Source organism: Mesoplodon bidens (genome assembly GCF_964165515.1).
Source record: "Mesoplodon bidens genome assembly, contig: HAP1_SCAFFOLD_310, whole genome shotgun sequence".
NCBI lineage: Eukaryota > Metazoa > Chordata > Mammalia > Artiodactyla > Ziphiidae > Mesoplodon > Mesoplodon bidens.
In genome coordinates, this window is record NW_027672386.1 from 365480 (window position 1) to 377035 (window position 11556).

Here is an 11556-nt window from a genome sequence, read left to right on the forward strand (position 1 = left end):
AGGGATTCTGGGAGTAAATTTCAACCTTTGATTTAATCCAACTTAACCCAACTGAGCAAAACAACCAAAAGCAGCTTCCATAAACAACCTACAAATATGTACTGGGTTGTACCACTGAGACACCAAAGAGAGTATAAATCAAGTCCTTGTCTCCAGTCAAAGCACATAAGCCACAGAGAGTAAATAGGAGCACCATACATGTCGACCTCCTCCTGATCATGACACACTTTCAAATATTAGACCTTAATATTTAAGTGGCAGACAAACTTGAATATTCAAAATGACACTAAAATAAGATAGCAGCAACTACAAAGCAGACTCCACTACTGGGTAACGTTGTTTTGTGATGTCTATAAATCCCTCTGTAGGGGGCCTTTCCACTTGGCTGTCTTTTAACTTTATATTGTTGTTTGAGCAAAACTGTGCACTGTCCTGACCACATTCTCTTTTAGCCTCACAAGACAAAGATCCTTCATGTGCCAGGATAAAATGGGAACTTTTCTTTGCTGCCAGCTTAATTTATGCCTCTATATGCCTCAAGCTGAGTCCCACTTTACCTCGCAAGATGGCCCAGTCTACTCAGATAAACATTCCAACTGATAGATGTCCCTGAAATAGTAGGTGTAATCAACTGTAGAACCAATACATTTCACACTATGGGCAAAATTGGTCATCATATTTTGGTGGTTCCAGGCACACCAGTGTGCCTTGGCCAACTGATTAAGGACCTCATCTCTAACCAGAGTAGTCAAGAGCAGGGAGATGGGTGGGAACTCATGTAGTCAGAGATAGCATCTTAGAGACAGACCTCAAAGGATGGGTAAGATTTACAATTGTAGATGCATAAATGGTGGCTATTCCAGGTGAGGAGAATAACGTCTGTTTCATTTACAGCATAAAGGATTTTCACTTCCAATTTTCCAATTATCTTTTCAACTTCACTTCTTCACTTCTTAACATGGGGTACAATCTCCATAACAATTCAATTTATCCAAAGTAGGTGGCACAAGTTTTCTACAATATTAGATCATGAAATGACAGGGCCCTCCTTTCACCTAACAAGGTACAAGGTACAAACCCACATGCTATTGGATTTATGCCTGCAAGAGTCCAACCGTGCCCTCCCAAATCTGATTTCTGACTTTCTCTTTTATCCATTGAATGTTTGTCAGAACACAAAATCCCCTTGACACTTTTCAGGACCAACCCTACCTGACTCCTTCCCAGCATTTGTCACTGTCAGCCTTTCCCTCATTTAAACCCTTCTCTCGCTTACTCTGACACCAAACTCTTGGTTCTCCTCTCCTTCTGATCATTCCTTCTCAGGCTCTTTTCCTCTGTCCCTTAAGTGCTCCCCAGGGCTCAGATTTTGGCCCTCTTCTCTCTTCTCACTCTACACGCTCACAAAGGGAAACTGTCTGGGGATCCTTAGAACTGTGAAATACCTTATTTGAGGTAAGCAAGCCCCTTAACGGGGCTCACTAGCTCTCAGAAATTACTCTGCATTGGTTAAATAAAACTGACTCACAGGAATAAATAATGGGGAAAAGTTTGTTAGGGAAACTTCCAGCTACCGAATCTGCCCAGGAGGCAGGGACCACAACAGGAAAAATTTTGTAAGGAGTCTCAACTGAAACTTATTTTTTTGTTTTTATCAGGAACACAGGCCTTAAAAAGATAAGCACCTCTGAGCTTGTTTCCTAAGACATCTTATTTATCAGAATCCATTTTTAGACAGGACGTTCCAAGCGGGCTGGACTACACAATCGCGTTCACTGAGCTAACCCCAGCACCAGCCTGGGCCTAGCACCGAGCCGGTTAGGGGTTTGTCTATTGCACGGTGGCTCTGCCTGACAGTTCAGCCGTGCTGCGGCCCACTGGGGCGGGAGAGCAGGGAACGGAGCTAAGGTTGGCTCTGCTGAGAGGTGCTGCATTCAGAGTAACTCCTCGAGTAGCAGCAGACACCTGCCACAGGCTTAAGTCGTCTCCTCCTGACTTCACCCAGGTTCTCCTGCAACGAAAACAATCTAAGGAGTCGCCTCAGCCACAGCACATCTCGGGGCCGGGACTGCTCTGCCCACGCAGCAGCGCGGTGGAGGGCCGGGTGCGGCCCTGACGTCACGCTTGACCCCGCCCCTTAGGGGAGGGGCGTGAGCGCGGGAGCTCTGTTACATAGGCGCCTTCGTCCTATATAAGTGGCGCTAGAGGCCGACGGTGGGGTTTTGGGGAGATGGTTTTGCCGCCATTTTGTAGGGTGTTTGTTGCAGCGACAGGGAGAGAAGACGGCGGTTTGGTGACAGTTTACCAAAGGGCCTTTTGCTTTTGAGGAGGTAAGGTTTCGGATAGGGTGTTCTGGGCTGGGCGGTTTCCCAGTCTTTTAGGTCTCGAAAGCTAGGTGTCAGAAAAACGACGGGATTCGGGGCCTCGGCGACCGGGGTTTCTTCGGGGCACAGCTCTGCTCGTGGCATTTGAAACCTAAAGTTGCCCCGGTGTCATGGTAGATTTAAAATCCAAGGGCGGAAAGGCCTCGGCTCTGCCGTTGACTCGTCTCAGAGAGGCCAGGCCACTCATATCACGGCTCCTTAGGCCCGTGACCCGTCCCGCCGATCAGAGTGAGACCCTGCAAGAGCCTCCTGGGGCAAGTGTTGTCCTAGATCAAGCCTTACTCTGGGTCCCTGGCCTCGGCCGTTTGTAGCATTCTGGGATTTTCCGAGGTCAGACTTCTGCCTCTGAGTGCGCCAAAGGCCCTGGCCAGGTGCCCTGGTGGAGAGGCAGGGGGTGGGGACTGGGCGTCTGAGGAACTGCTAGTTTGCAAGTCCAGGTGGTGGAATTTAGCTTGTGCTTGTGAGAGGTCAATACGGAGAGGCTCATCCTTTGTGCAAACTGTTTTTTTCCTAAAGTGGAGCATAGTATTGTTGCATCAGATGTGCATTTCTGATACTTTTGGATCACCCTGTCCTTGATTACTTAAGTAACCATGAAATGCTTATACTATTCTTAGGAAACAGCGCTCCAAACTGACCACGTCAACCACCTGGTCTTATTTTATAGGTATCTTTGTATGATTGTGCTCCATACATACACCCACAGGCTTCTTGTTATCCATTACATACAGTACTCTTGGAGCCATCTAATCATAACTTTAACCTATATAGATATTTTTATATAGATAACGTCAAATTGTTGGGTAATATAGGATGTTAAAGGGCAGTAGAGAATCAGGTTTCTAAGATGGATATAAACATCTGATGTTTATTGTATCTGATGTTTTTATTGAAGGACGTCCAATGATTCTAACATGTAGGATTCTTTGTTAATAAGAAATAGTGTGATAATTCTAGATAGTTTTTCTTTTTTTTGTATGCGAAGGAACCTAATCTGTATAACCTGGATCTGGGATTCTTCTCTTGGCCCCCTGAGAAAATATCTCTGAACAGTAGTGGTGGTGGGGGGGGACAGCTTCCTAACAGCTGAATTAAATTTAAAGTAATGAACTTGGCTAGAGAAATAAAAACCTTTGGCTCTCCCAAGATGCTTATTTTAATACTTGCATATTGATAACTGTGGTTATTTAAGAATTCTGCCTTGGTGAGCTAGTTATGGCCTACTGATAGTAGAAGGAAAAAAACAAAACTGAAGCAGACACACGTGTTTTGCAAGAAATGCATTATAATAATCATAGTAATAAACCTCAGTCATCAGATGTTGTAATTTTACTTGCTATGATTTAAGAATGCTTAACTAAACATTTTTAAAGAGTTCCTATGTGGTTAAAATATAATTTGGGTAATTGAAGGGTTAGAAGAATTCCACTAGAAATATAATTTTTTTGATGGCTTTTCTGATGGTCTTTTGGCTCAGGTTAATTTGTAATGTCATTTATTTCAGTTTCCCATATTCAAATGACTATGTAAATCAGAATGCTCACTTATCAATTTCCAGTGAGAACCCTGACTAGAGTTTTAGGATTTTTGTTGGACCTAAGAATCAACAAGAGAAGTGAGTTAAAAGATCTAAATATTTGGTGGCTTCGGTCCCTGATGGCATGATACCTACATTTTCTTAGGGAATACCTCCCAGGAGATGCCTCATTTTAAAGTCTTTTAATTCATTTGAAATCTTTTAAATTTTTTACTTGAATTTGTTTGCTTGTTACTGAGTCATTTGGGCTAACTGAAGGAGGTTAACTAAGTTGGTTTTGCTCCATTTTACCTGTTTTCAGCTCCTTGCTGAGTTGTGAACCTCACCCTCTTCAACAGTTTGGACATCACTGTTAAAAACTTAACTGCTTTGTGAAAGAATTAAGATTTGAAGAGGCAGAATGGGATGACATTGTTAGAACACAGATCCTGATCCTGAATGGAACCTGTGAGGATGTAGTTGGAGCCAAGGAATTGTCACAATTATCTGATTTCAGTGTGACCATATTCATCCTTATAGGTTCATTTCTTCAGTCACCCCAGATCTACAACAAATATGTTTAATTTTAAGAATGGTTGCAGGATGATCTGAAAATAAACAGTCATCTCCTATATTATATCCCTAAGTGTTTCTCTGACTTCAGTTATTTGTATCACAGTATTTCAACAAAGCTGCATGACACTTGCGATATTTGTTTTAAATTAGTTCACATTTAAAGTTAACATCAATAACTTAATAATTTGACTATATCAATAACTTAAGAGATTAGTAATAATTTACCATAGAAAGAAGGTAATGATAAAAATAAAACCAAAAAAGTTATTAATTTCTAGCTAGATATTGTTGTCTACTGAAGGCTGTAAGCCTGAATCCTGACTCTTTTTTTAAAAATGGCAGTTAGCAAGTGTTAGTTGAAGATATGCACCAAGCTGAGAATTTATCCAGAAGAATGAAAAGAAAATGCATTAAGGTCTCACAGTGTTATCATTTAGTACTAGGTGTGTATGCCACTTAGAATCATCTGACATACCAGTGGGATAGTGCCTCCATGCCTTGGGAACCATTACCTATGAAGATTTTAGAACCTGTATGACCCCATGTGCTGGTTTTTTTCTATTTAATTAATATTAATGTGAAATATTTTATTTACTAAATATAACCATCTGTAAATTCCACAACTCACTTTTCATTTCCATTAACAGATGAGGCATTCCAGAAGAACTCACTGCCCTGACTGGGATAACAGAGAAAGCTGGGGACATGAAAGCTACAGTGGAAGTCACAAACGGAAAAGGAGATCCCACAGTAGTACACAAGAGAACAGACATTGTAAACCACATCACCAGCTTAAAGAATCTTATTGGTAAATTACGCTTGAACTAGTACCATTTTAACACTAATAGTTGTAATGACTTGTCATTAGCTTATATAGCTTTCATCTGTCAGATTGTTTTATAAATCAGTCAACAAATACTCATTCAGAAAATATTTACTGAGTGCCTCTTATATGCTAGACACTGCTGTGAATAGAACAGAGTTCCTACTCTCACATATCTGTGTACATTTGGGAGCTGTAGGAAACAGTTGCTGGAGTCCCAGCTGCCAGTAATATAGTTGTGGGAAATGAGACACACGAAAGTTAAGTAAGTGATTAAAGGACCAGTGTGTGCCTTTAACTTGTATGTAGTAGGGAGAGCTGTACATTGGGGCACTTATTTAGGGTTCCACAAATGAGAGCTAATGAAGGGTCAGGAGGAGTTCATCCAGATGGAAAAATAGCATGTGGTGTGTGAGAATGTTAAAGTGTGTTGGGGATTAGTTGCTTATACTGTATTCTACAGGTTATATTTGTAGATAAGGCCAGTGGATATGTTTGGGATTTTTAGAAGCTTGGCTGTTGTAAGAAGGACCTCATTAAAAATTTCCAATGGCATGTGTCCTGTTCTGTTGTATTCTTACCAGTGTAAAATTTGGAGGTACTACGTTTATATAGAATTGAAGGAATTTTTCAAGTTCCTAAATGATTAAACAAAGCCTAGGTGAATAGAGTTTCTTTCATTCTGTCCTCCGTTAATTTCCCTTTCTCATTTGTTTTTGGTGGTTCTATGTTTTCTCCTTGTTTTGTGCAGATGTTCCACTGGGACTGTTTGCCAGATTGCTTTCTAAATTAGCCAACTGGCGTTATTTAAAAAACAGTATGCAATTTTTTTCCTTCTCCATGCCAAAACAGACTTGTTCTGTAGAACAGTGAGCTTGTTGTTAATCAGTGCAGACTAATCATTCTTCACACACTATCATATGGAGGGAAGAGGGAGAATCTATGCCAGGATTTCAATGACCTGAGCTAATTAATGTATTATACAAGAATATCTGTACCCTATATTATGATAACTACAAAATACTCTGTAAGCCTTAACATATAGTACTAACCATTCATGGATTTATTATGCATTGTATGTGTCACAAGGAAGTGATATGAATCATGAACAGTTATTCATATTCACAATTAACCACATCAAGATGATACTGAGTCAGTGCAATAACCACTAGGCCAATAGTTTCTTCTTTGATATTGGCACCAGAGATGTCTGGTGGTAATTGCTCTCCGTAATCTGGAGTAATCTAATAGTCTTTTTCAAGATTCAAATCTTCATAAGAGTTTTTCTTTTGTAAAATTATTGGAAAAAAAATGAAAAATACAGAAGCATATAAAGAAGGTACTCTTGGTAGGATGCTAGTCCCTCATTTGGATGTAAAGTTATTTCTTCTGAAAAATATCTTTGTATACAAATCTTTGCCTCTGAATATTTCCTGAAAATAGGTTCTAAGAAGGGACAGTTTCAAGTGAAAGGGTGTGACCTCTTATAAGGCTCTTGCTACATATTCACATATTTTTCCACATATTTTTCTAGAAAGTTTGTACCAAGTTACACTCCCTACGACATGCTGTCACTAGTCTTGTGTATTTTGAAATGCCAAGAATAGTGTTTTCTTTTCATTTGAATGTTTAAATTTCTGCTGAATTTGTCCTCTGTCATGTGCTTATTGAACACTTGAATATTTTTTTAATTGAAGTCTAGTTGATTGTGAACATTATTTTTGTATTCTTAGCCTATTTTTTCTATTAAAGCATATTTTTCTTATGATTTATCAGCGCTTTTATTGTATATCAATTATCTTACCTTTTTTCCTATATATTTCAGAGTGTCTTTTCTTTCTGATTTGTAAGTAGCCTGTGAATTGCTCCCTTCCTACAAGCTTAATCAATTAATTCTACACAGGAAGACTGATGTGGCTGTGAACACTGTGAACACATTTTATATCCTTAAATGTCTTGTTGTAACATAGAGTATCAAGCCTTAAACCAGTGATTCTCAAACTTTAGTGTGAATAGAATCACTTTGAAGGTATGTTTAAAATGCATATTACCAGATTATTCAGTGAGTCTGACCTGGGGTCCAGGGATCTTCATTTTTAAAAATTCAGTATTTCGATATTGTTAATAAACAGACCACCCTTTGAGAAACACTGTTTTAAGCCCTTTAGCCTGGCATGCAAGATTTTGGATGATCTGTTCCCAGCTTATTTATTTGCCTATGTTCCCCTATGTGAAAATTGCTCTTGCTGAAATTGTCTACTTACTATTTCCTAAGTAACATGTAGACAAACTCATCTCTAAACCATTCTGGCTAAAAGTACTCTATAAATGTAAGATGGTCATATGCCATTTTTCTTTCCTGGCACTTCTTCTACTTCCTACTTTATCCAAATCCTGATGTCCCTATAAGATGCAACTCTTCCCTTCTTTTTCACGAAATCTTCCCTGACCATTTTAAGCATTATGAGCTTTTTCTCCTAAGCACTCATATCCAGGCTTTCGGCATTTCCTGCATGGTTGAGTTTTGTTTTATTTTTGTGTGAGTAATCTCAAATTGAACAGTTATTTGTTGGCAGGGATTTTGCCTCATATATTTTTTATCTTCCACAGGACCTGTGTGGAAATAGAAACGAATGCCCATAGCCTCATTAGTCTTGGCTGTTTTAAAGAACTACAGTGAAATATTCACTGGACATTCAGTGACTATTTTTAGAAATTCAATCAGTCTGTTCATCCTATTCACTCTGTCCATATAGCCTTTATAATTCTGTAGACTTTGTTTATATAATCTCTAAGGCTCGGTTGTTGTAGGCTGAAGAGGTCCTCATCTTTTTAGTTTATCCTCATAGTATTACTTCACTCCATGTTTGTTATTCTATAGATTATTTATGGATTATCAGCAGCTCTAATTTCATGCACTAGTCCCGCTAAGGATTATTAGTGTTAGAGTTTTCCGATACATTTTAGACTTTTATGGGAAGGATGTCTTACAGAATTAAACAGATGCCCTTTAGAGTATGGTAATTTCTAGTTTGACGTATTGTAGGTCTCTCCCTTAACGGTTCCAAGCAACTGATCAGATCCCTGACTTAGACCCAGATTTAGACCCTAATATCCTGAGTTGTTTCTCCAATGGCTAGAACTTAAGGCTGACACTGGGGAAAGGGGGTTTCTGCATCTCCCCAGCCTGGATTTGATGCCAGCCCTGTTGAGTAGCAGTTTTAGAGATGCTTCTCCTTTATTTTTGCATAAACCAGCCTCCTGAGAAAAAAGAATGACCACATATTCTGGGAAAAAGAACGAGGTTAGTGAGGGCAGTCTAGTTAACATCTGTCACTCCATTACTTGTCAGGATTATTTTAGCTGGTGTGTCTGACTGGGCAGGTGTCCCCTCTCTCCCTCAGTGCTCCACGTGCATCCCTCTTGAAGCTTCCCACTGTTGGAAAGGATACTCATCCCAGGTAGAGAGTGGGACAGGAAACTGGGTCAGTTGACTCTGTCTTTTTCTTTCCATCAAATCAAGGCTGCTTAACTGGAATCCATTGACTTCCTGAGGTCCATGATCTCTGAAATTCCTTGCCAAGTTTTGTTTACGCATTTGTGTGTTTCTTAGGGAAGAGGGTCCATACCTCTCAATTAGATTTTCAAAGGGATCTGTAGATTCAGCAGTTAAGCACTATGGGGCTTACCTGGTGGTGCAGTGGTTGACAGTCCGCCTGCTGATGCAGGGGACACAGGTTCGTGTCCCGGTCCGGGAGGATCCCACATGCCACGGAGCGGCTAGGCCCATGAGCCATGGATGCTGGGCCTGTGCATCCGGAGCCTGTGCTCCACAACGGGAGAGGCCACAACTGTGAGAGGCCTGCGTACCGCAAAAAAATTAAAAAAAATAAAAAAAGAAGGTAAGCACTATGGCACCAGATGATGCTGTTTTCCCTGAATTCTTGTTTATTTCACAAGCAGGAGTGACAGGAAATTCAAAATGCAAAGGGAAGTAGGGGGTTGGGAAATCCTAAGCAAGCAATGACAAGAACCTTTTCTCATTTGAGGGGCATATATTTTGGATATTTTTGGCACATGAAGCAGCCTTCAAAAACTGTGTTGCCTATTTCTCAGAAAGATACAGGAAGCTCGAAATAGAGGAGAGGAGATGGAATAGGTGGTGTGTATAATAATACTGGCACATACAATAGGATTTAGAATGTGCTCTACAACCATGGCAAATCGTTTTCCTTCTAGGGATCTCAGTGTAGTCATCTGTAAAATGAAAGGCCTGAAATATATTTAAGATTCCTTTTAGCTCTAATACACCTTTTGTGAAAGAACTCTGTGTGCCAGAGATACCTAACTTACATTAAGAAGGAAAGGAATCCTGTTTTGCCTGCCTCATGTTGTGTGTGGCTCTGCAAAAAGGAAGAGAGCTTAGTTACAGATGCATATATCATAAGATTGATGAATTTCAGAAGAGCAGTTTTGTGAATTTTTGGTCTTAACTTTCACCAGAAGGTAAAGGGACACTTAATCAAGTAAACACTGAATATGTTGAATGATTTGACCCAAGGTTTGTTCCTTCATAGCAGTATATATTAATAGAGATATATGTACCCATTTGCTTGTTGGTTAAAGTAAAATTATTTAAGTTTTGTGAGTTAAGTATAAATTCTAATACATCAATTTGTATTTTTTTCTTTTATTGAGTTAGCTGTTGAAACCAGGAATGCTTGAGAGAATGTTTTATTTTAACCACATTAAAATGTGGTTAAACGTTAAAGCATTCTAGAATGAAAAGAGTAATTTTAAATCCTTTAATGTGTTTGCAGTCATTATTTAGAAGCAAGGTTCTTGATTGAGAGATATTATCGGGACCTGAGATACATTGATGAATACAGAAGTGACTGCTGCAAAAGATATGTTCTTAACATTGATGAATACAGAAGTGACTGCTGCAAAGGATACGTTCCTAACATTGATGAATACAGAAGTGACTGCTGCAAAGGATACGTTCCTAACATTGATGAATACAGAAGTGACTGCTGCAAAGGATACGTTCCTAACATTGATGAATACAGAAGTGACTGCTGCAAAGGATACGTTCCTAACATTGATGAATACAGAAGTGACTGCTGCAAAGGATACGTTCCTAACATTGATGAATACAGAAGTGACTGCTGCAAAGGATACGTTCCTAACATTGATGAATACAGAAGTGACTGCTGCAAAGGATACGTTCCTAACATTGATGAATACAGAAGTGACTGCTGCAAAGGATACGTTCCTAACATTGATGAATACAGAAGTGACTGCTGCAAAGGATACGTTCCTAACATTGATGAATACAGAAGTGACTGCTGCAAAGGATACGTTCCTAACATTGATGAATACAGAAGTGACTGCTGCAAAGGATACGTTCCTAACATTGATGAATACAGAAGTGACTGCTGCAAAGGATACGTTCCTAACATTGATGAATACAGAAGTGACTGCTGCAAAGGATACGTTCCTAACATTGATGAATACAGAAGTGACTGCTGCAAAGGATACGTTCCTAACATTGATGAATACAGAAGTGACTGCTGCAAAGGATACGTTCCTAACATTGATGAATACAGAAGTGACTGCTGCAAAGGATACGTTCCTAACATTGATGAATACAGAAGTGACTGCTGCAAAGGATACGTTCCTAACATTGATGAATACAGAAGTGACTGCTGCAAAGGATACGTTCCTAACATTGATGAATACAGAAGTGACTGCTGCAAAGGATACGTTCCTAACATTGATGAATACAGAAGTGACTGCTGCAAAGGATACGTTCCTAACATTGATGAATACAGAAGTGACTGCTGCAAAGGATACGTTCCTAACATTGATGAATACAGAAGTGACTGCTGCAAAGGATACGTTCCTAACATTGATGAATACAGAAGTGACTGCTGCAAAGGATACGTTCCTAACATTGATGAATACAGAAGTGACTGCTGCAAAGGATACGTTCCTAACATTGATGAATACAGAAGTGACTGCTGCAAAGGATACGTTCCTAACATTGATGAATACAGAAGTGACTGCTGCAAAGGATACGTTCCTAACATTGATGAATACAGAAGTGACTGCTGCAAAGGATACGTTCCTAACATTGATGAATACAGAAATGACTACTGCAAAGGATATGTTCCTAGACGTTATCACACAGATGTTGAAAGCAGTTATCGAATTCACTGCAGTAAATCTTCAGTCCGAAGCTGGAGAAGCAGTCC